Raw genomic sequence first — 25,693 nt, 5'->3', positions numbered from 1 at the left:
GCGCTTCAATGCAAACCCAAGCACTACTTACGACCTCTCTTTGATGGGACAAAGGGCAACAGCTCAACACAGCCACTCAGGTTTAAGAGGCTCACTCTACACTTTTTGTGATAGAAAGAAGGATTTAAATATCAAAAGAACTGGGAACTCAAGTTCAAATGACCAATGCACCTGGCAGAATTTAACCCAGCATTAAACTTCTCCATGCAAAATTCACCATTTTCTAGAGACAAACAGCTCTGGGAAAATTTTCCCATGACCTACCTCCTCATGAGCATTTTTAATATTTCAAAAATGCCTAAAAACCAGAACAAAGCAATTTTGAAATCTCAAAGGGTCAGAGCAACTGGAATTAGTTTAAGAATGCATTATACATGAAAGACACCAAGGCTCTATAAACAGGGCATCTTCTTCACACCAAAGCACAAGAAAACAAAGGAAGAACTAAACTAACACAGACCGCAGAAAATATCACATGAAAGGAAACCATGTCTGGCCTAGCCTGCAACAGAAAAATCTCAAATAAACACGCTTGGTTTTTGTGGGCTTCCTAAAAACAATGCACAAGGAAAGGAGAATCACAACCAGTTTGAACATCTTGAAAGTGAGAGACAGTAGAATTTCAGTAATATTCCAAGTTATCAGGATTACTAAGGAGACAAACAGAAGCAGAGGATCCAGGGCCCCCCTGGTTGAGCACAGCTTAGCCCATTACCCCCTCACTGCACTGGTTGAGCACAGCTTAGCCCATTACCCCCTCACTGCACTGCATGACCTAGCTTCTGGGTCCATCTCCATGTCTTCCTCCAGGGACCAGAGCTGGGAAGACTACAGGTGACCCTTGAACAACACGGCTTTGACCTTTGCGGAGTCTACCTTTACCCACACAGTTTTCTATAATTGCAGTACAGTACTATAAGTGCACTTTCCCTTCCTTATGGTATTAATAACATTTTCCTTTCTCTAGCTTATTCTAAGAACCCAGTACATAATACAAACACAGAGAATATGTGTTAATCGACTTTAGGTTATTGGTAAGGCTTCCGGTCAAGAGTAGGCTATTATAATGAAGTTATGGGGGAGTCAACAGTGCCCCTAAACTCCATGTTATTTAAAGGTCAACAGTATTTACAATGGGTGATTATTTATTTATTAATTATTTTACTATGCTTTTTTAAAAAAAGTATGATCCACGCCCAGCATGAATCCCAACACGCGGCTTGAACTTAAAATCCTGAGATTAAGACCTAAGCTGAAATCAAGAGCCAGAGGTTTCACCAACTTAGCCACCCAGGGTGATCGCCCCCATGGGAGATCATTTATTTTACTTAATCAACACTTCTGCCGTACTTAATGTGTGCCTGACATTGTCCTAAATGCTTCACAAATAAGAGCCCCTACTTAATCCTCCTAACAACTGTATGAGAGAGGCACCATGAATATTTCTGTTTTATATGCAGAGAACTGAGGCACATAAAGGCAATAAAGTTTGCCAAGAGTCAAAATGCTAGTGAGTGATACTGCTGAGATTTGAACCCACTCTTAATCAGATGACTGGGTGGTCCAGTCAGTGAAGTGCCTGCCTTCAGCTCAGGTCATTGTCCCAAGATCCTGGGGTCGTGTCCCCAGCCGGGCTCCCTGCTCTTTGGCGAGCCAGTTTTCCCCTTTCCCTCTGCTTGATACTCCCCCTACTTATGCTCCCTCTCTCTCTCTCTGACAAATAATATCAATCAATCAATCATCCGATTGTGGAGCTACAAAGATTATTTTAATTTTCTCCTATATTTTTATATTTTCTTTAAATGAGAATTTATTACTTTTACAATAAGGAAAAGCTAAAAGATCATTTCTACTTTAAAACAGAAAACCAAAAAAAGAAATAAAAACAAGACCTCACATACCTCTTCTATGAAATCATAGGAACAAACACCTCATCTGCTGGAAGCCAAGGGGCTAGGCCAGATGATCTTTGGATTCCTTGCCAGAGATCTTCAATTCTGTACCCTGTTCCCCCCCATCACACAAGCAGCAAGGGGAAGCAGAAAATGTAGAGAAGAGCAACAATGAAGAATGTGTTGTCTGGAAAGCTGACCTGGGTTCTAGCTCTGGTTTATAAGCTGTATAAACCTAGAACAAGCAGCTGAAGCCTTGTAAGCCCCAGTTTTCTGATCTGCCAAATGGCCACAGCTACACTTGTCTCCTAGAATTCTCTCACATCAAACAGGAAAACACCTAGTAGAGAATAAGAGGCTAAAACACTATTAAGCATAGGAGAACAAAACTGTCCAAATATGAATCTATTTAGATGATTCCTGGGCCATAGCAATCGAACCCCCCAGTAACTCATTAAAAAAAAACCAAACATGGACAAAAGAAAGAAGCTGAGTAAGAACACAGAAAGGTTCTCTGCCATGCCTCAGTTAGCAATTAGCCGCAGTGTAATGGCATGGAGAGCATCTCTGAGCCACAGGGGAATGACTCCTGGATCTAAAGGCCAGCATCATGGTGCTGCACTGCAGCCTAAGAAAATACCTATAATGTTAGGAGCCATGTCTCCCAGATTTGCCTTTTCTTAATGGGAAGAGCTATGTTTCAAGAACAAGTTACTTCACCTGATTCTCCATTTCATTACTTATTTATACAAGAAAATCATTGACTTGAGTGGTCCCAAAGATTTCCTTCCGCAGATCTAACAATCTGTATTTCTCTAATGGTATAAACCTGATCTCTTTTAATCATGAAGTCTGGACTGATGAGATTCTGTCGCATTTCTACTAAGTGATACCACTCTGTCAGGCAAGTAGGTCTTCAAATAGCTTGTAATGAATAAATTTTTTATGTTGCCCATGTAGTATCTACAGAAGAATCCCCAAAGTTGTGTTGTACGTTCTTTCTTAAAACAGTGCTTCTGGGGGTGTCTGGGTGGCTCAGTGGGTTAAAGCCTCTGCTTTCGGCTCAGGTCATGATCTCAGGGTCCTGGGATTGAGAGTCCTGCATCAGGCTCTCTGCTCAGCAGGGAGCTTGCTTCCTCCTCTCTCTCTCTCTGCCGACTTGTGATCTGTCTGTCGAACAAATAAATAAAATCTTTAAAAAAAAATAAAATAGTGCTTCTGCCCCTTCTGGGTTCGATACTCTCCTCTCTCAAATACAACATCTGCCATCAGGAACCTGGCTCTGAAAAAAGAAACTTAAATAGATGAAAAATTAAATGTTACTGACACAGATTTCCATAAGACTGTTCTCTATCCATATCTAACTGCCCCTTAGTGCTTTCATTACCAGTAACAATGAAGCAGAAAGAGTCATAGTAAGAGCTCACAGGAAAGCTAAAGCAGTAAGGGATCTTGGCTTTATCAAGGGTGTTAGAGCTATCCCTTGTGCCAAATCCAAAGGATGCTGAAGATGGGTGGCTGTGAACTGATTTGTGCAGGTATCAGTCACGGACAGTGATGCTACCCAGGGAGCTCAGGGCATCCCTGGGCACCAGCAGTAGAACCTAAGGCACAGGTATGGAAAGGAGGAGGAAAAAAGAAGAGAAAATAATTAAAAGCTTTAAGAGGGATGCCTGGGTGGCTCAGTAGTTAAGCATATGACTTTGGCTCAGGGCGTGGTCTCCAGATCATGGGATCAAGCCCCGCATCGGGCTCCGTGTTCAGTGGGGAGTCTGCTTGTCTTTCTCCCTCTCCCTCTGCTTCTTATCCCGCTTCTGCTCTCTCTCTCTCAATTAAATAAAGAAAATCTTAAAAAAAAAAAAAGGCTCTAAAAGAGTGAACAGGAGGACAGAAAAGGAAGAACAGAGAAAAATGAAAAGGGGCACAGAGTGAAAAGCTACAGAATCATGTTCAGTTGGAAGGATTAACTACAGCAAGTGCTTTACATATATTAAATTCACATGACGGGCCTCACATCATTAACCCTCATTTTGAAGAGGAGAGAACTGAGACTCAGAGAATTTAACTGAAGATTGAATAGTATGTGTGCACTTTGTGACCTCAGAGGGCTCACTCTGTGACTGTGTGTGTGCGTGTGTGTGTGTGTGTGTGTTGGGCTCTCTGGACCTTGACTGGGGACAGCCTCTCCAAGGTGCCCTCAGCGCTGGGACCCTGAACAGCACAGGGCAGTTCAGTACAGCTCTCCAGAGCTTCTAAAGAGATTTCTTTCTCATAGGAAGTCAAGGTCTGTCTCCTTGCAACTTCTACCTGCCTTTGTCTTAAGAGATCAACACACTTGCAGGAACAAGGTTTCCCATCAAAGCCTCCATTAATAACTCAAAGGGTGGGGGGAGGAAAATCTAAGAAAATTTTCAAGGAAAATCTCTAAAGTTTTACACACACACACACACACACACACTCTTAAGACTTGTAAGAGTTAAGAGCCTTGGGATTGGTAAACTAACTACAGAGAATATTGAAATTGGGTCTGTCTTTGATTAGGTACCTCATAGAGGATGATGTACATCTATTTCTATTAAGAAAGGAATCAGAGTTGCCTTAAGTTTTAGTGTAAAATATTTAGTTTAAAATATTACTGACCTAAGATTATCATAAAGTGCAGAGATTTTTATTTCTTTCGGAAAAGCTTAAACTGTACATTTCCTTTATCTTGGAATGGTTCAGATAAAAGTCTACCTCAAGAGATTTGTAAGCTTTCTTTCCCAATACTGATGAAAGCTTACTTAAAAATGAAAAGCTCATCTAATGTGTGACCTTTAACTTAAACTACTTGGCTTTTAAGTTCCATCCATAAAGTGGGAATACTACGTGGTAAATCGTATTTTAAGCCTGTTGTAAAAACGCTGCCTTTTGGTCTTAATGCTCTCCAAAATATGTGAATTACTCATCTACAGTTAAAACTAAAAAAGGAGAGGGAACCTATTTTAACAAATATATAAAATACTTCATATATTTGATATATGTATTTATAAAACAGATATTAATTTTGCAATTATATGAATATTATTTTAATGTTCAGTATTTTTAGAGGGTATTGTCAAAATCATCTTTTTTTCCATTTTTGAATTTTCAGTTCACTGTTTGTAACCATCTCCTGAAGGCACAAAATGGGAGTTAGCCTCTTTGTCAAAGCACTGCTCTAATACCTAAGATCTCATACTGGGCATTTGTGGCCGTGCTGATCACAAGCTCACACTTCTTTCAAAGAGCAAATGATTGGGAAAACACATAGAGGAATCATCATGGAATAAATGGGTGATAAGGCAGACCAAAATGAGCGCCAACTGATTTTTTCCTAAGAGTACTTATTAAAGCATTATGGTTTACATTTAGAAAAGCAAAGATAACCTATTATTCTATCAGTTCTTTTGGGGTAAAAACTCAGGGTTGCAGATAATCCTCTTTCCCCATATTTAGAATAATGAGAGGATTATTTCTTTCTTCCATTCATAGTTCTTACCCTCAAACCATTTCTCACTTCAGTAATTTTCACAGCTGTACCCGAGGAGCAAAAAAGGCAGAGAGAATGTTACAACGTAAATGTTGACAAGTTAAAAACTGAAGGGACCAATGGGAGAACAGGTCAAAGGCACCACAGCCAACACGGGTAACTGGTAATGCTTCAATAAATGGGTAACATAGTAACCCCTAGGATTCTCATCATTTCCCCACTACCATTTACATGTATCAAGTCTCTCATTCAAAAGAGAGTTTAAAAAAGAATCAAATTACTTACCCTTACTCCCATACCTACTGAAGAGTTTACTAATATGGCTTATACTGCAAATATAAAAATTCATTTCAAGCTTATCTTAATAAGCATCAGAAATCAGAAACTTGATTTCTGACCTCTCGGCTTCTTATAAAATATCTACCATCAGAATAATATAAAGAAAATGAATTAAATTCTGCCCATTATCCCTTAAATAGCAATATTTATATTTTTGTATTCATTTCAAAATTCGTATGTATCTCAACATAGCTACAAAAATCACTGTGTTGGGAATACTTTTTTAATGCTTATTTCATAATTTTTCCAATTATTATTGTATATACCAAAATATTTAATTCTATTAGCTTTAAACAGATTATGAAGACTAATTGATTTCTTACCTTAAATGAAATTTCCTAGCTCTAATAAGGTATATTAAAATGGAGACCTACAATTTTCACCTGGAAATAGAGACATAACTGGTTTGCTTTTTAAAGATTCTCTTCTGAACAGAAGACAAAAAAAAAAAAAAAAGGCCAGCTTCACTGGTCTTTTGCTTACTTGAATGTAGCAGGTAAGCAGCAAAAGATAATGAGCCCAATTTTACAGAATAACAAACTACGGTATTTACAAAATTTATGACTTTCTTGAAAACACCTGGCAGGTTAGTTGTTACTAAAACCATTTTTTTTAAAGAAAACCCACATTTCATCTGTTTGCATTGATCTAAGAAACTTTTTTTTTTTAAATCTTTTTTTTTTTTTAAAGATTTTATTTATTTATTTGACAGAGAGAGATCACAAGTAGGCAGAGAGGCAGGCAGAGAGAGAGAGGAGGAAGCAGGCTCCCTGCCGAGCAGAGAGCCCGATGCGGGACTCGATCCCAGGACCTTGAGATCATGACCTGAGCCGAAGGCAGTGGCTTAACCCACTGAGCCACCCAGGCGCCCCTGATCTAAGAAACTTTTTTAAACCTTAACCTGGATTCGGTTTACATGCAAACCCAAATAAAGTCAGAGGATATAACCAACATCGCAAGAACAATGGTAATTTTCTCTAAAACTGTGTGAAGGGGAGTTTTCTGAAATACAGACTGGAATGACCTCATGTTACCTACAAGCTTTTCACCTACTACCCCAGATACCAGCTCTAACAGTCTCACCCCACCTTGCCTGAGATGACAGCAGGTTTCATACCAGCAAACCAAACAATTATTACAAGTTTTACAGGGAAAGCTATACTTTAAACTACTTTTCAAGTGTTCTTACTCCTCTGCTCATTATTTTTTGAAAGACAGTGAAGAGCCATAAGGACATTCCATGCAGAGGAAAACTTAATTATACAGAAAGAGAGGGGTCTGGTTAACTCTGTATTAGGTGAAAACCCTTTTTATGTCAAACCACATAGTGGATGGATCTTAAGTCCTTTGGAGGTTCATTCTCACTGGGTAGGCAGAGAGGGTATAGGACAGGAGCCGACAACCTTCCCAATGCAAGGTGAGAAACGGCCAACCCCTCTTCCTTTTTCCTCCCAGTGCAGTGATGGGGTTGTGGGGACAGTGTGGTTAAGCTCGAGCTGGAAGACAAGACAGGGTGTAAATTGTAGAACCATAGGAGATTTTCAGCTTGTTTTGCTGTGATCTGCCTTCTCCTTTCTCTTCAAAATGAAAAGAGCCTTGTTTCTGATTATAAAAGCAATATCTGCTTGTCATTAAAAGAATCAGATAATACAGAAAACTAGAGAAATGAAAGTAAAGACTATCTATAATCTTCCCACCTGGAGATGAACTACTCTTTTTTTTTTGAAGATTTTATTTATTTATTTGACAGAGAGAGATCACAAGCAGGCAGAGAGGCAGGCAGAGAGAGAGAGAGGAGGAAGCAGGCTCCCTGCTGAGCAGAGAGCCCAATGCGGGCCTCGATCCCAGGACCCTGAGATCATGACCTGAGCCGAAGGCAGTGGCTTTACCCACTGAGCCACCCAGGCGCCCGAGATGAACTACTCTTAATGTCTTAATACATATCCTTCCAAGTTTTTTCCTCTGTGTATGCACAGAAACACGTTTTTGCTTTTTTTATTTTTTTAAGAAAATAAAATCAATTATAAACTCTAAGTAACCACTAAAAAATTTTATAAAAAGTATAACCTATATGCTTAAAAAGGAGAGAAAATAGAATCACAGACAATGTCCACCTAAAAACCACAGAAGGAGGGGCGCCTGGGTGGCTCAGTCAGTTGAGAGACTGAATCTTGATTTCAGCTCATGTCATGAACTCAGGGTCCTGAGATTGAGCCCTGCATCAGGTTCCGCACTCAGCAGGCAGTCTGAGGATTCTCTCCCTCCTCCGCCCTTCTGTCCCTTCCTGCCCTTGTGTGTAAGCACACACATGTGCTCTCTTTTTCCCAAAAAGAAAGAAATCTTTAAAACACACACACACACACACACACGGAAGAAAAGAAAGGGAAAAAAGAAACAGCAAGCGCAACAAATAAAAAACAGTTACAAACATGGTGGATATTAAACAGACTATATCAGTAATCACTTTAGATGTGACTCATGTAAATACACCAATTAAAAGACAGCTTATCAGATTAGAATTAAAAAAAAATAGATCCAAATATACATCATGGTCTATGAGAGACCCACTGTAAACATAACTTAGGTTAAAAATAAAGTTAGACCGGGAAACGGGGCGCGGCCGGAAAGGGGGCCGCCCCCTGGCCCGTCACACAACGCACGTTAGTGGGGAACCTGGTGCTAAACCATTCGTAGACGACCTGCTTCTGGGTCGGGGTTTGTACGTAGCAGAGCAGCTCCCTCGCTGCGATCTATTGAAAGTCAGCCCTCGACACAAGGGTTTGTATTTAAAAAAAAATAAAAATAAAAAAATAAAGTTAGAAAGAAACTGAGAATAAAGCTGTATGGTGCTCTGAGATCTGTTCTTCTACCTTTTCTTGAAAGGTAAGTACAGGAGAAAAAAAAAAAAACAACTGGTCTATTGAGAAACTCTATACCATTCTCAATGTATATATAATTTCCAAGTTTTCTGTACATACAAATAATGTCCAATATTTCAAAATGTTGACTTATTTATACTATTTCAGAAATGAAGAATTGCACATTGTTTGAACTTCCAAATTAATGACAGCTGAATACTTAAGGCACACATCTCTCCCTAATCTTGCTTATATCTCACAAACAAATATCTGACCATAACATAATCGATTTCCTTTAAAACGGGCTCTCACTCCTTGTTTCTGGAAGTAGAGAAATATTTTTTTTAAAAAAATTTTTTATTTATTGGACAGAGAGAGATCACAAGTAGGCAGAGAGACAGGCAGAGAGTGAGAGAGAGGGAAGCAGGCTCCCTGCCGAGCAGAGAGCCCGATGTGGGACTCCATCCCAGGACGCCGGGATCATGACCGGAGCTGAAGGCAGCAGCCCAACCCACTGAGCTACCCAGGCGCCCCCAGAAGTAGAGAAATATTAATAAATGTTCTTACTCCTATCTGAGAATATGTGTATGTGTGCATATTATATATAATTACTGTAGCAGATTCCTTTTCCCATGTAATTCAATGACCAATACGAGATGCTAAACCTTCTTAGTAGCAAAGCTATGAAATAATGCACTGATCTAGCATGTTTAAGTCTAGATGCTGTATGTTTACAGAAATTCAGTTGGTCTTTCTCTAATCTTCCTGAATTGAATACCTCAGAAAAGACATTTTCATCGCTGCACGTCTAGCATGCCCATACTGATCAAATACATCTCGGAAGTAGAGTCTCTTAGATGGATTAGCCAGGGGTTAGGCTATGACAAGTTCACATGTGCCAAAGGAATGTTTCTGAATTTCACGTACATATCCTGGCTCGTGTTGAAAGTGAAAAAGAGAAGCCTTCGATTTGATTTTCTGAGGTTGGAAAAAAAATGACTGCAACTTTCCCATTGTGTGGTGATGCTGGAGTCTTTGATCTCTACTACTCTAAGTTCACAGTCAGGCTACTTAGTTTATTTTGAGAAAGCAAATCCTTCCTGTTGTTTCTCAGGAAATGGAAGAACACATTTATAGACTATGTTTTCACTTCACGTTTAAATAGTTTTAATTTTTTTTAACTATGTTTCACTTTGAAGAACATTTAATTATATGGAGAAATTTAGACTTTCAGAAAGAAACTAGAGCAGTGGGGTGAAGAGAATAGTATTCTCAGACTTAAGCTAAAAGGGTGAATTAAAAAATTTAAAAAAAAACTGTCTCACGAAAACTGTTACACCCTGTTTCTTCCTGTGAAGAATTTTCCAAGCATTAAGTTGTGTAATAGTTTAATGAGGAAAAAAGGAAATGCCCAAGTTTCTCTCAAATATTTAATGGCGCAGAAAAAGATTAGAGACTTAATTTTTAAGAAGAGTGTCTTACTACCTGTTTAGGCTTGTTAAATTGTTGCAATAATCTCTGGAGCCACTCACCTGATCTGGATTCATTTTTTCATGCTAGCCACACCTCTAGGGTTTTCAGATGTCATCCCTGTTCTTAACAGGAGGCAGAGACACTTTAAATGGCTTTGAAAAGAAAACCTTCCAGAGGAAGAACACACCCAACTGAGCCTTAAATGTTAAAATGCTTCAAACTGTTTCCGGTTTTTCCACCAGCAAAGCAATCAAGGTGTAGGGAAGGAGATGGAAAGGAGAAAAGAAAGCCTTTTGAGGTTAAGATGCCAGAAATCATGCTTCACCTTCTTCAGCTGCTGAATTCTCTCTCCAATGCTATGATTTGGATGAGGAGGGAGAAATAAATCCGGCAAAATTAAAACGCGCTCACACAAGGGAAAGCAGCAGCCCAGACAACGAATGCAAACAGCACCACCACCTCGATGGAATGACTTGTGATGTCTGGGGAGCTGCCACACCCCCAGCAAGGCCACCCTTCCAAGCCCTTGCCCAACTCCGGTCACAGCCCGGTGCTACTTCCCTTTCCCGACGGGCTACCCGGTGCAGCCCAGCAGCGAACACTGGGCGTGCTCATCTGACAGCTGGCCTGGCCTCGTGCGGTCAGCTCCCCGACGGCACTGCGGAGAGCTGCTGTCCGAGCAACTCATGAATGATAAATGACAGGGATCTAGCTACTCTCCCTCTTCTGGCCACGAAGTTTTGTCTACTAATGGACAAATCTCGAAGACATTCTGGGGCTTAGAGGGGACTCAGGAGGACACTAACTGTGACTTCCTCCCTGGAAGATGAGGACAGTGAGGCTCCCTGAGATTGGCTGACTTCCCCAAGGCCATCCCCTGCAAAGGGAGAACTCAGACAAGAACTCAAGTTCCCTAACGTTCAGTCTCTTCACTCCTTCTGTGTTCCTTTTCCTCCCTGCCCTGAACCCTTAAGCATCTTTAAGTCACCATCGAAACCTAACTTCATAGGCAAGGCCTTTGTGTTTTATTTTAGAAGACCAGTTATGGTATTCATTGTACTCTATCAAGCAGACAAAAACCCCACCATAAGCACCTAATGCCGGATGACAAAGCCCCAACTGGACTCTCAATGATCACACGTCCTAACTCCATCAGTGAGCTCCTTTCTCCAAGCTTACTATTAGTAACTTTAAACTGCCTTCTCAAGGCCCCTTCTCTCCCAGCAGATTTCATCGGCTCCTACTTTACTGAGAGAACCCAAACCTTCAGGAACGAACTTTCTCAACTTCCGTCTCTACCTGCACACTCATTTTGAGGCACATGTACTTCTCTTCCTCTCCTGCTCCAAAGGAATGAATGTCCCTGTTCCCTCTCAAGACATCTCCTTTGACCATGCTTGCACTCCGGATCTTGACGAGGCCTGTTTCTTCTGGAGCCTTCCTCCATCAGTTATTCTCTCTTCTACCTTTAGTCACTCTCTCGCCACTCTTCTCAAACAAAATACAAGCTTTAGACATGACTGCACACAAAAAAATACTTCTTCATGGACAAATGTGTACTCCCAACTGGTGCTTTCCTTCTCAATGCCTACTCTCTCCTCACCCATGACAATGCAAGCTTAGACTTGAGAACTCTTCTGATTACTAAATACTACCTGAATATCTCATTGTCAAACCCAGGCTCCCACTTTCAATTTTTGCTCCATCTGACCCTCCTGTGGCCTCTGACAGATCTGAGAGCTTTTCCTTTTCTGCCACCTGGGTACTGCGGCAAGGTGCTTACCCGGGCTTTGGAGAGCTTATCTGTAAAAGCCAATAACAACAATTATTTCAGGGGCTACTGCTGAAAGGACTTCATAACAATATATAGAAACAAAACAAAAATGCTGGTGCTCGATATTCCTTCAGTTTTATTTGACTCTTTTCTTGATCTTCTTTCTTTCTCCTCTTCTTTCGCCGGCTTGGTCTTTGGTCATTGGGCTATCTGTGAGTGGTCTCAGCTACATTCGTTGCAAATCATCATCAGTTACGGACACTCCCCAAAACACATGTCCAGCCCTTGAGAGGCAAGGTCTCTCAAGATCAACTTAGTGTCCCAGGGGCACCCCCCCCAAGTTAAATTCAAGCCGAACGCATTACTTTCTCTCCAAAACTGCACCTCTCATATTGTCCGTTCTAATGACACCTTCAGACGGCGAATCTTCCCAGCCAAAAACATCAAGAGTCATCTTTCTTCTTCCTCCCCTCCCATTTTCCATTCAATCAGTAACCAATTCTCTCTCCTAAATGAGTCTCCAATCTACTCTCTCCTTTCCTTTCCCACCATCGTCCCCATACTTCCAGTCCTCGCTTTCTACCTGGGTTGGTTTTTTGTTTTGTTTTTAAAGATTTTATTTATTTGTCAGAGAGAGAGGGAGAGAGAGCGAGCACAGGCAGACAGAATGGCAGGCAGAGGCAGAGGGAGAAGCAGGCTCCCTGCCAAGCAAGGAGCCCGATGTGGGACTCGATCCCAGGACGCTGGGATCATGACCTGAGCCAAAGGCAGCTGCTTAACCAACTGAGCAACCCAGGCATCCCTACCTGGGTTGTTTAATAGCCACTGGACTTCTCCCTGCTTCGTTTTCATATACCTTAAGACTGCAGTTAAATTTGTTTAAATTTATTTCATCTCTGGTGATTCCATAAAGCTGTCAGGAAAAAGCCCACACTTCTAGAAAGAGCCATGTGGCCGTAGACATGGTTAGATCAAGAATCTAGACCAAGGGGCGCCTGAGTGGCTCAGTGGGTTAAAGCCTCTGCCTTCGGCTCAGGTCATGATCCCAGGGTCCTGGGATGGAGCCCCACATCAGGCTTTCTGCTCGGCAGGGAGCCTGCTTCCTCTCTCTCTGCCTGCCTCTCTGCCTACTTGTGATCTCTGTCTGTCAAATAAATAAATAAAATCTTAAAAAAAAAAAAAAAAAAAAAGAATCTAGACCAAGATGTACACGTAACCCCTTCTCCCCTCTGCACCACAACCTCTCTGAGCCAGTCCCTCACACTCTGTTCCTCACACACTGAGCTCTTCCTAGCTCTGAACCTGGGCTATTTCTTCTGTTTTTTTTTTTTGTTTGTTTGTTTGTTTTTGTTATTTTTTTCCCCTCTTGCTCAGCCTAGTAAATAATCCTATCCCTCTGAGAATCAGCACCAAAATCACCTCCTTCATGAATTCTTCCCTCACGAACAAGAAAGAACAAATCACTGCCTCCTTTGTGCCCCACTACCTGTTATTATTTACCACAACGTGCTGTGTAAAGCACCTCACATTCTAAGTTCCAGTTAATGATTTATGTGTCTATCTTCTGGGGTCAGGCACTGTGTCACATTCACATTGTGTCTTCGGAACTTAGCGCAATGACTGGTAGACAGCAGGTAGGAGGAAGAGAGATAAGGGAACTCAGATTTAGTAGTTTAGAGCTCAGCAAATGTCTGTCGAATGGATGCAGTAGCTTTGCTGTCAATTATATTAGAATAATTGAGTAAGAGAGGCGGCTGATAAAACAGGTGGATCTGACAACTGGTGAGATGAGCATAAAGGAACCTGAATGAGAAATGGAAAATGTCAGCACTGATAAAGACCTCTCCTGAGTATGTAAGTTCAATCAGGTCAGTAGCTGGGGTTGTTATAATCAAACCTAGAAGAATGCCTAATAAGGCCTGTTTAAAGCACAATGGGAGAACAACTACAACAGCCCAAGGACATGGTCTTATCTGTCTAAGCAGGTTTTGGACTCCAGAACATTCTACATTATAACTTTACTAAAAGTAAAGCTTATGCAAGCTTACTAAATTTCAGTAGTTAGACTTCAACCTTCCCCTATATCCATAAAGCACCGAAAGGACTCCAGATGAAGAAAAATAAAATATAGCCCGTCACCCTTATAATGCTAGAAGTGATGGCCAAGGGGAATATCTTTGGTCCAGCCAACCATGTCATGCAATATCTATTTTGAGACCACAATTTGCCCCCCAATTTGAAATAAATTTCAAATTTATTTACAATAATAAGCCATGTTATGTACTACATGGTTCCATGCCATTTCATCAATTAAGGAAAAAAGACACTATATTTTACATAGGCATGCATATGCCCGTTTACCAAATCAAGTGACCCAGCATTCAGGTGGAGATATATTAGACTCTGCAGGAGGAAAGAGACCAAGTGAACTGAGAAAAGAGTGGTGAAAAGTAACCTTGGAAAAAACCGTGCCAAAACTGGCAATGTTTTCCCAATCATAAAGAGACATCTATAATTAACAGGCTTTCAAGAGTATTGAACCATGTATTACAGCATCACACCTCATAAAACATTCATTCAAAAGCCATAGTAGGAACGTACATCTGAGCTCTATAAGCACATGCAAAGCACTGAAGAAAGAGAAGCCTTTGAAGTGAGAGATCCCCTGCCCTACATAGGTGACCAAGCGAGGAAGGGAGCCAGAAATCATGAACAATGATTGAACAGTGAATGAATAAATAAAACTGAGAAGGAAATGTAACATAAGGGATGTTGAAATTAAAATACATTATTAAATAAATAAATACAGAATATTCCCAGTGAAATAAATACATTTCTAGAAAATGTATGCAGTGTTAGGGGTGCCTGGAGGCTCAGTTGGTTATCTGACTGCCTTCGGCTCAGGTCATGGTTCTGGTGTCCCAGGATCGAGTCCCACATCAGGATCCCTGCTTGGCAGGAAGCCTGCTTCTCCCTCTGACCTCTCCCCTCTCATGCTCTCTCTCTCTCTCTCTCAAATAAATAAATAAAATCTTAAAAAAAAAGAAAAAGAAAAAGAAAATGTACGCAGGGTTAGGAGTTAACAGACATGCAGAGAACAGCAAGAAATCTACCTAAAATCATCTATTTTAGAACTCTTAAATTTGTACCAATCTTGGTAATAAGATCAAGTTAATAAAGTGAGGAAAGACGAAACTTTAAGTCTAGAATAGAGAAGGATTCCTGCACAGACCACAATAATATTAAAAACTGGGGGCGTTCACCTACATTAAAATCAAGGATTTTTGTTGTTGTTAATGAAAGTCACCGTAGACAGTCATCAGGCAAGTAACACAAGGGGAGAAAGTATTCACAATACCCAAAGGGATTCATTTCTAGAATATATAGGAACTCCACAAGAATGCTTTCAAGGAACTTCTTCCCAGAAAAGGGCAAGAGACCCGATTCACAGTAAAGGGAAATTAAATTAAGTGAATGAAGGATGCCCAACCTCACCTGTCATCATATAAAGGTAAAATTATACTATGAAGTACAAATAACATCCATCAGACTGGCCCAAATCAGGAAATTTCTTAAGAAAGAAGAAATGATCATGCAGTACTGGTGGGGATAAAAACCCAACAACAACCCGCAGAGTTCCTCGTAAAATCAGTCCGTTTCTAGCCTAAGATCCAGCAATGTTGCTGGTGGACAATACTGCCTCAAGAAACTGTCACTCATCAATTCAACAGATCTAGGCTCCTTAGGGGAAAAAATGAATACATACTGCACGAAAGCCAAAAATATTTATGAAACTTTTTTTTATAAAACTTATGAAAATGCTGACTCTTCCAAGTCCCTATTTCCTAACACATATTCTCTGTGGTTGTAATTTAACTCTTGCTGAAAAGAAGAGGCGAATGGATGCAGTAGCATGTAGTAGTACATATGTACTACTACTTTATAAAAACAGGAAGATGCTGTGGTCATTATCTACAATATACATAGTCAGTTGAGTGATATTAACTAGTACCTATGTCAATAAATATTAGTAAACAAAGTGTGATCATTTCTTTTCGCTGGTGAGGTTAAGGACCAACAAAGAAGCAGATGTAAAGGAGGGAGTGTTTTAGCATGGGGACTCAGAAACCCGAATCCCAGTCCGGGCTTTCCCTTATTGACATGAATTGGACAAGCTGCCATCTCTGCCTGCCTCAGTTTCTTCACCTACAAAACAGGGGTATTACCCACCGTGCACAACGCCAGGAGGATTCGAGACAATCCACGTAAAAGTGTCTGACACACATGAGGTGTTCAATAAATCAGAACTGGGATTTTTTCTTGTTTTGTTTTTTTTTTTTAAATCAGAAAAAAGAATATCCTGCACTAACCCTAAGAGGTTCTGGCACTCAGCCTAACCTGTCCTAAACAGAATACCAAAGCTACCGCAACAGGTGTGGAAACCAAAGAGACTGATTCAATGGAAACTCATAGGTCTGTTTTTTCCACTACAGATTAGGGATAAATACTATCTCTTTCCACATACTTCTCAAAATCTATAAAGGTTAAGGTTGGGAGGAAGCTTCTTCTAGCTTCTGGGAAGTGAATATAAGCTGCTGCTGGCAGTACTTGACTGCAGAGATTGTACAAGGGGGTCATTGTCCTGACTCAACAAAGGTAAGGAAGGGGTATTCAAAGAAGTAATGTAGGGAAAATGCTCTTAGGAGAATTCCAGTTATCCCTGACTTAGTAATCCTAAGACTTCAAAGCCGACCATGGGAAACCACCTCAAAACAAAATCAGATCCAAAGTTAGGACTTTACACATCCTCTATTCAATGGACACCAAAGAGGAAAATCTCCACCTAGGAATCTGTGGCTAACGTACTGTACATTTCAATTACCACCTCAGCATTTCCCCCCTGGAGCAGTGGTTTTACTTTGGCCCTGATTTCCCACCCTATGAACTTCAAGGTGCTGGCAGTGGTCAGTACACCGAACCGATCCCACTTACATATGTACTACTACTTTATAAAAACAGGAAGATGCTGTGGTCATTATCTACAATATACATAGTCAGTTGAGTGATATTAACTAGTACCTATGTCAATAAATATTAGCAATCATCAGAAATAAGAAAACTCTAAGGAAGTCAAAATCTTTGAAATCTTTAAGTATTAATAAAAGCTCCTGGACTTTTTAAAGGGTTGCAAACCACTATTTTAAAGGTTACAAATGCCAATAGAAGACAATTTTTATTTTATAATAGACATGAAAAACATGAGAGGGTTTTGAAAAAATGAAAATCCTAACACATTTATCTCCACCCCCAGTCCTCTCTTGGTCATAAACTTTTCCTTGGCATTTAAGATCAAAGCTTGTTATGCTTTCTTTCCTAGTCACAAGCCACTGCAACTGTCCCAAACAGAAATGGCAGGGTACTGTGTACTAAGAAAATATAAGTATTTCATTCCTCACTTATAAAAGAAAAACCATTCACTTTATCTCTTTCCTACCCCAACTTCTCCTCTTCTCCTGACACTCTGACACAATTCTAAGGAGGAGAAGTTATAGGTCTCTATAGATATTCCAATTGTTGAAGAGACAATAAATCTTTTATGCAGTATTTCCTAGTGAAAATGTACTCCCCATTTTAAATTATATTCTTCTCAATGCAACATAAAATATTAAGTAAGGAGAGCCTTAACTTTAAGCATTCCAAAGATAACAAAAATTAACTTATTTCCATCTGAGCAGTACTACAAAAACACTTAATATATAAAGTATACATGGGTCTGCCTATGTCTTTCCAGAACGTGACATTTCCTTCCTTCCTTCTTTCCTTCCTTCCTTCCCTTCCTCCTCCCTCCCTTCCTTCCTTTTTAACAAAAGTCTATGCCCCACATGAGGCTGTAACTCACAACCCCAATATCATGTTCTACCCACGAAGCCAGTCAGGTGCCCTTGTAATATGACCTTGTTAGTGGGTATTCTGACCTGGGGGAGAGGAAGAGTTGGAGGGCTATCTATGGTGGTGGTATGTATGAATGGTAGTGGGCTACAGAGAGAGCCACACACATCATTTTTTAATTTATTATTTCCTTTCTGAGACATAAAGTGTTCTAGTGGTAAACCAGAAGAACTGCTTTTTTATTCTAAAAAGATATAATATGCTAATCTGACCCTTCAGATAGATACTGGCCACTAAGACCTGACCTATGATATCTGTAAAATAAAATATGCCATTAGAATGTTGGCAGCAGAGCCTGCCTCTCTGCCTGCTTGTCATCTCTCTCTGTCAAATAAATAAATAAAATCTTTAAAAAAAAAAAAAAAAGAATGTTGGCAGCAGAAAACAAATCACATTGATGCAGACACAGCTAAATCCAGTCCACTAATATAGAGAGTGTAAATTTCAGATGAGGGGAAAAAAACACCACAAAGAAACCCCTGACCTCTGGGTGGAGAGTAAGAAAAGATCTGAAGATGCAGCTAAGGCTAGTCTTCAGTCAGTGTTTACCAGCTCTCTTGGAATGGCGAAAGACCCCTGAATCACCATTGCCATCTCTTCATGAGGTGGCAACTTTCCAGATTACAGACGGGCCAGGACTATAAATCAAAAGACTTAGTGAAATCCTAGCATCTTCATTTACTAATATGACCACTGACAAGTCACATTTTATCAGCCTCAGTTTCCACTTTCCATAAAATGGTGTAAATGAGTTCTGTTTCACCAGACTATTAAGGGGAATAACAAATTATAAACTAGCTCTAGAAAATGTGCTCTGTAAACAGAAAATGAGGATCTTAAGATCCGCTCTCATTATTCCTGGGTTGTTATTTAATTATTATTAAATTCTGCTAGGGTAGGAGTAAATCCTGTTTCTAAATAGGGTTCAAGTTTAGAGAATCACAAAGGCTGTTCTATTTTATCTTGAAGCAGAGTGAGTGATGCTGAACAAAGTACTCAAACAAATTAATGAACCGGAGGGCCAGGAGTATACTTGGGTATAAAAGTGCTATGGTTGTACAGGTCATTCAAGAGTCTCTCTCACTGACTTTTTTTCACTTTTAATCTTGTCATGTATTTGGCAAGAGAAGAGACATAAACACAGACATATCACACTGAAATTCAAATTTAAGAAGTCCACGTCCAACTATCTAGAGAAAAGATGAAATTAATTGCTCCGTTCTTATAATGTATCTTGGCTGTTTACTGCTAACACAATTATGCCAATTATTGATATTATCACGATGGTTAGAGCAGCTGCATTTTAGAAGAGATTCAAGTTCTGAAGGACTACTGGAATAATGGGATCACAGAATTCAAATCACTGCTGAGAGGGGGAAAATAAAGGGAGAGAGAGGGCAGCACAAATTCACTAAGCTACCTGACTGCAAAAGATTTTCCTTTCAAAGCAAAATTAATTACACAGGATATCTATTTTATTACCAAAAGTACAAATTAGAATGGCATAGCCAGCCTATGACATCATGAATTTAAATCTACAACTAACCCTGCTTCCTGAGGAGACCTAGGCGCCCAGTAAGGTGAGGGAGCTATGGGCATGTGGTAGTGCGGTTGTACATATTCCCTCCAGGCTGCAGAAAAAGATCCTTCCTGGCAGAATCTCACTTTCCTCCCCTTGGTCAGTTGTTCACATCCCTTCCTCCGAAACAAAAGAGTAAGAGGATGCTACTGGTGTTCCCGTTGTTCAAACATTGCATTTTGGGCCAAATGTCTTCTCAACCATCCAACCTCCCTTAGTGACCGTCCACCAGGCTGAAGTTTCCCCGGGTGGATAAATATAGGTGGAGAAACAAGGCCAGGCTTTCACTGGGGGAAAAGTCAATCTGACTTGGACTGCAGAGAGAGGAGCTGGCAGGGAAATGAAGAAGCACAAAGTCTGTGCCTAACACAGACCTCTCTTCTCTCGCGGTTTGCTCTCCACCTATGAACGTCGGAGAAGGAGCAAGATACGGACAGATGTGAAACTATCATCTCCTTGGTGAATTTGAGAAAAATCATTCTCAAGTTTACTCGGATGGAAAATGGAATATAACCAATAAAGATGTCTGGCTCATACCTTTAACAAGACCTTCTGTCTGAGCAAGGGAGCCAGGCTAAGAAACCACAACTGCAGTTAACAAGCCAGACACCAGACTAAACACCTCGAAACTAGCTGTCCCTCATTCTCATCGCTACTTTCCAGTGCCCGCCGGCATCGCTAATTCCCTCAGTTCCTGAAAGCAGGGCTCCCCACTCCCCACTCTCCACCACTCCAAACCAACCAACCAACCAACAAAAAACCCCCAAATAAAAACAAACACATACACAAAAACCAAAAAAGTGGTGCTGGGCTGAAGAGGTGGGATTGGGCTGAAGAGGTGGGATTTCGGAGCGTAGGCACCAAGACTCTCCCTCCACGTTCCACCTCACACTTCGCGGGCCGCTCACCCTCTCTCCCCGCCTAGGTCCCCACTTCTCACACACACTGCTCTTTCTAACACCCAAGCCTCCCACGGCCTTCCCGTAGAGAACCCCAGGTCAGCGAGGAAGCAACAAAGCGCCCAGCTTCGGGCAGCCGCAGGAGGAGGAGGAGGAGGCGGAGGCGGCGGAGAGGGCGGAGAGGGCAGCTGGGGACTCCGGGAAGCCTCCTGGGCACGGGCAGCCCCGGCTGGAAAGCGCCCGCCTCAGCTGAGATGAGTGAGCTCGGGCAGGTCCCGCTCGCAGCTGCCCAAAGCCGGCCGGCCCTCCCGAGGGGTCCCACACACCCGAGCGGTACGGCCACCGTCCGCAGAGACCCGTGGGGGCGAAGGCGGGGAGGGAGGCGATCAGGCACACGCGCCAAGTGAGGCTGCGGCGCGGAGCTGGAGAACTGGCTCGGCGGCACTCAGGGGCGGCGGCCAGTGACAGCCCAGCGCCGGGCCCGCGGGCTCCTGACCTGACCGCACGCACCTGGACCAGGCGGCCACCCTGCTCCCTCAGGGCGCTCTCCGGGGACTCGGCTTCAGCGGGGGGGCGCTCCGCAGGCTGGAACCGGCGGCGACGGAGACTTCACTCCTCCATCCTGGGACCCGGCGGCACGTTACAGACAGCCGTGCACTTCCTGTTTGAAAACACAGGGGAGAGAAAGAGCGAGAGATCCGAGTGTTGGCGGAGTGGAGGGAGGGGCGCAGACCGGCGGGAAGGAGCACCGAGGGGGCTGCGGGTTGCATAACTACCGCCGCCCCCGCCCGCCTCGCCATGGTCGTTCCGGGCGCTGTCCCCCACCCCCCCACCCCGGCCGGGCGATCCGCCGCACCGGCTCCCCGGAGAGGTGGCTCCCTGCGCGGGCCGGGCCTCCCCCTGCCGGAGGCCTCGCAGCCAGCGCGCTCGCAGCCAGCGCGCTCGCAGCCCTTCCGTTTCCAACCCCTGGCCCGGTTCTCCCCTCCCCACATGTACCCAGTCAATGGACTGCACGCTTCCTCCGAAGCGCAGAGCGCAGCGCCGCGTGTAGTGTGCCTCCGTTTTCCTCCTTTCCTCTCTTCCCCGCCCCCGCCCCTGGAACAAAATCGCCTTGGGGAAGGTGTAAAGACAGGACCGAGCTTTTCCAGGGGAGTGGAGGCTGGATTTATGCAAAAATTTTAAGTGAATAGCCACGTCCCAGTACATCCACTCCAACTCAGCAACTCAAAGAGCCTCAGGATGGGAAATTACTTGTCTTGCGCCTGGCTGACTCAAAAGAAAGCGTGCTCAAAGCTGCCACAAACTGGGCGGTGGGGGGGGGGGGGAGAGTTCCAGGACAACCTCATCCTCACAGTCCTCTAACATTCCATATACCGATTCCACACAGCAGATAATGGTATAGTGTATTCTTTCAGAAAACAAGGAAGTCTTTCTTGGGCTAATGAAATCACAGAGCAGTTCCAATTTCTGAGTTTGGGTTCACTGCGTTACCCTCTGACTTAGGTGAACTTCAGGATAGTGTTTGAAAAAACAGTAAACAGAGGGTTTAAGAATCTGCTATATGCAGAGGGTGCCAGCTCTGGGAGTTCGTACATATGCTCAGTGCTGGGTTTCTGGGCTTCCAAGTGGGGATGGCTTCATCGGTACCCTGCCTGTCCTTGCACTCCTATCTCTAGGGTCACAAGGCATTTACAGGACTGCCTTGGATAAATAGCTCCTTTTATCATCCAGCTTTTGGCTTAAATAAAAGTTATTCATGTTTCAAAACTCAGGATGGACCGCAGGATAATTATTCTACCTAAAAAGCCAAATTTTGACTAAAGTAGAAATCGATGGATGACAAGCTCCTATTCAGTGCTACACAGCATCTCATTCTCATCTGCTCTTACTTTTAACATTTCCCAACAGATCTACAAATGTCCTATTCTCATATTCCCAACTGAGGAAACAGGGTCAGAGAAGTTAAGTAACTGTCCTGATGTCTCAGCTAGAAAGTGGTCAAATGAAGAGCTGAATAACAGGTCTTTCCTAAGTATAAAATCTGGGCCATTTCCTCTACACTCTGCTAATTCTCAAAACAATAGTGAATCCTAGGAGGAAAATCCAGCCCAGCGACCATCTGTGATCCATTTCTTCATCTCCGAATGATCCTGCAACTTACAAGCGGTAAGCCCATTGAACTAGCCAGGGTCCTTACCCACCTCGGTAATGTGTACCTTGATTACCCAAGCAGAGGACACCGTGCTCTTTCCTACTATCTACTACTGGCTCTTTCAGCCTTTTTGGAATTACTCAGTGGCAAAAGTTCAAAAGGTTCTAGGATAGCTTCTCTTATGCCAAGGTACAAAGTCTGAGCAAGTTCAGAACCTAATCGGCTGACTAATATTTGTTCCCTGAATTCTTTTTCTCTAACTGGGATTTTTTAAGAGGGCCAACAAAACAACACAACACACACATGGCCCCAACTTTTAGTGAAACTGCTGAAATTCTCATCTTCTATTTTCTTCTGCTTCAGCACTCAGCTCACACTCACCTGTCAGTAGCATGCTATCAGCCTCCTGACAAGCCAAGAAACAAAGCACATATAAAAAGGCGATTAAGAACCTTGTCAATGCTGAGACCTTAGACCCTTCTGGAGACTGAGGGAGGAAGTGAGTGCTCTTATCCTGTTTCCAAATGACCTGCAAATCATTTGCCCTTGCCCACCCCTTCACTAAGGAGCACATTCTGGAGTTGTAGACTGTAGAGGCGAACAGCTCCACGTGTAGCTTGGGGGTGGGGGGAAGGAGCAAAGATTCAGTCCCAACCATCAGGCATGCCCAGTCTAATGATGGTTTAGTCCTGAGGGGTCTCAGCATCCTTTTAGGGTCCAGCTCTTCCTTGGCTGCCCCCTTTTACCTTCTCACAGTTCCTTGCTTTTCTGGACTTGTCAACTCTCTACCTCTTTTCAGACTTAAAACTTTTTCCCAAAGCACTGCCATTTTTTTTCCCCACACAAAATACATGGTGGGAGGGAAGCATGTAGCTCAAAACTTCCCTTACTTCTCTCTCATCTAAAAAAGGCCTGTCAATAATTACCATGTTTTTGAGGATACAATTCTATTTTAAAATACACTTTGGTATCCCTGCCTTCATTTTTGTTACTCATTATGTCACCAAGAGCCTAGAAGGAAAACCTCTGAAGGAAAAGGAAATTCTTAAGAAAAACCAAAGGAAACATGCTGAAATTAACCTGCATGGATCCCATAGTGTAGAGTTTGGATAATACATACAACACTCCTACAACCGCATCAGTCCCAGACCTGGTTCCTAACAGCCACAAGGTCTAAGTATCATATCATATTTTCACATTATTAAGCTATTCTCCTGCACCTTCTGTGCTTCGTAGAGAAGTGTTTCTACCTTATACCTGTTGAGTAAAAAAAAAAAAAAAAAAAGAAAGAAAGAAAGAAAATTTTTAAAAATTAAAAAAATAATTAAATTACCACCTCATAAGTAGAGAAAAAAATACACTCTCCAGTAGGTGCAAATCATGCCACAAGAAATAAAATTGATTTTGGAAGAGTATTAGAAGTTCATTTTGAAAATCTTCTCTCCCTAACTACAACAGTCCATGGATGACGAGGGCAACATCATGAAAGCTATTTTGGAGGATCCAAATTAAGTGACAAGAGATAAATTCTGTGAGGACTAACAGGTGTGTAGGAGGAAATGATAGACTCTTATCTTAAATGATGTTGCTTACCTTTCTTCATCTCAAAAAGAAAAAGACCTTACCTTGGTGGTTAAAAATGTTTGCCACAGATTTCATTGTGTGAGGATTCTTGGCCATTATTACAGCTGGATTTTGCAAACAAGGAAAAGGAAACTGACAAGCTGTCTGGTTAGCTAAGAGAGTGCCTCTCTGTACTAGCAACCTCCACACCAGTGTCCCTGTATGTCTGTACTTCCAGGGTGGCAATGCAACAGGCTTTTCTGTGAATGAGGTCTCTGGCACGCACACTCACCTCCCAGCCTCTGCGAAACTTGGGACATGGCATTCAAGGAAGATGTCCTGAGAGCCAAATGGCTGGCTTGATTGGCATTTACCCACAGAGGGTTATTAGCTATTTTCAAGGAGCCAGAGTGTCATTTCCCATGGCAAAAATGCAGTAGAGGGGAACTTGCCCTGCAAATGGGACGAGACTGGGTGGCTCAGTGGGTTAAGTCTCTGCCTTCAGCCCAGGTCATGGTCTCAGGGTCCTGGGAGTGAGCCCCACATTGGGCTCTCTGCTCAGCAGGGAGCCTGCTTCCCTTCTCTCTCTGCCTGCCTCTTTGCCTACTTTTGATCTCTCTGTCAAATAAATATATAAAATCTTTAAACAAACAAACAAACAAACAAACAAAAACTTGCCCTGCAAGACAGTTTAGGGTCCCTTCTAGGAACAGAGTTTCCGAAAGCACTGCTTAGAGCACCCCACAGCATGACTTAGAAGACCCCCTACAAAGCTGAAAGATAGGGCCGGGGTGATTACAGGCCTGGGCTGGTACACCTTGCAACTCAATGCCTTGGTTTCCCCAGCTTCCAATCACATATACAGATTCACCTACGCTGTGCAGAATTAGTAACTTTACATGGGACCCTCACGTGCCCTGCCTTCCACCCCTGAATTTTCAGAACTGCTTTTTCAGGGAAGAATCATTATCACTGTGTGAGAAGAACCAGTGGAGTTCACAGATGTTAAGTCATTTTCTCAAAGCAGCAGCAGGTAACGGAGCTAAAACTCACCCTGGGTCTGTTCTTCTTCCTTTTAATTGAAGAGTGGGTGCATTTTGGCTGTGGATTTATTATTCTGTGCTACACAACTTTTACTCAGAAGAATCTTACTTTTCAAACACAACTTGTAGTGTTCCCTCAGCTGCATCACGTTACTTTATCACTTTGCCAAATGTTTGTAAAGTGTAAATTACAAACATGTATTTTGCAACAGGCCAACTGATTTTAAACCCCAGCAATGGAACGCCATACAAATTGGGTTAAATACGCTCTGGGCTTGAGGCTGAGTATTATTTCATAAAATAATAAATAAGTTCCACTAGTCAAACTGTGACAATGAAATCTCATTATATTTTTTCTAAGTTTCCCTTCTCATACTTCAGTTAGTATGCAAATATGTAAGTAAAGTGGGCCACAGTGGCTGATGGGCAGCAATTTTAAAGAGCATAAATATGAAAGGATAGCAAGAAACCACAAAAGTTTGACTAAATGCAAATACCTGTACACAAGTTAAGAGTATTCAAAATGTTCCTGGCACACACTTAACAATGGACAGCCTTGGGTTATTTATTGACTGTTGAGCGTGATGTGCACTGAGTAGACTAAATACTGTCCTGTAAGACATTTTTCTTTGGAAAGCATGTTTTGTCTATTTATCTTCTG

General features: G+C 42.1%; 1 protein-coding gene across 3 annotated transcripts in view; it reads right to left on the bottom strand.

The window, feature by feature from the left end:
• Positions 1-25,693, bottom strand: part of LRRC8D (leucine rich repeat containing 8 VRAC subunit D) — a 122,043-nt gene that overhangs the window by 79,556 nt on the left and 16,794 nt on the right. For 2 of the 3 annotated variants that reach the window (XM_044238651.1, XM_044238653.1), the window contains exon 2: positions 20,785-20,935. The gene's annotated coding sequence lies outside the window, so the exon portion shown is untranslated. Of the gene's footprint in view, positions 1-20,784; positions 20,936-21,270; positions 21,337-25,693 lie in introns of those variants that run through there. The other variant, XM_044238652.1, reaches the window with a different exon arrangement.

The sequence above is a fragment of the Neovison vison genome, chromosome 2 (assembly GCF_020171115.1).
Source record: "Neovison vison isolate M4711 chromosome 2, ASM_NN_V1, whole genome shotgun sequence".
Lineage (NCBI taxonomy): Eukaryota > Metazoa > Chordata > Mammalia > Carnivora > Mustelidae > Neogale > Neogale vison.
The sequence above is the reverse complement of the archived record's forward strand: the minus strand, read 5'-3'. Positions and strand labels throughout refer to the sequence as shown.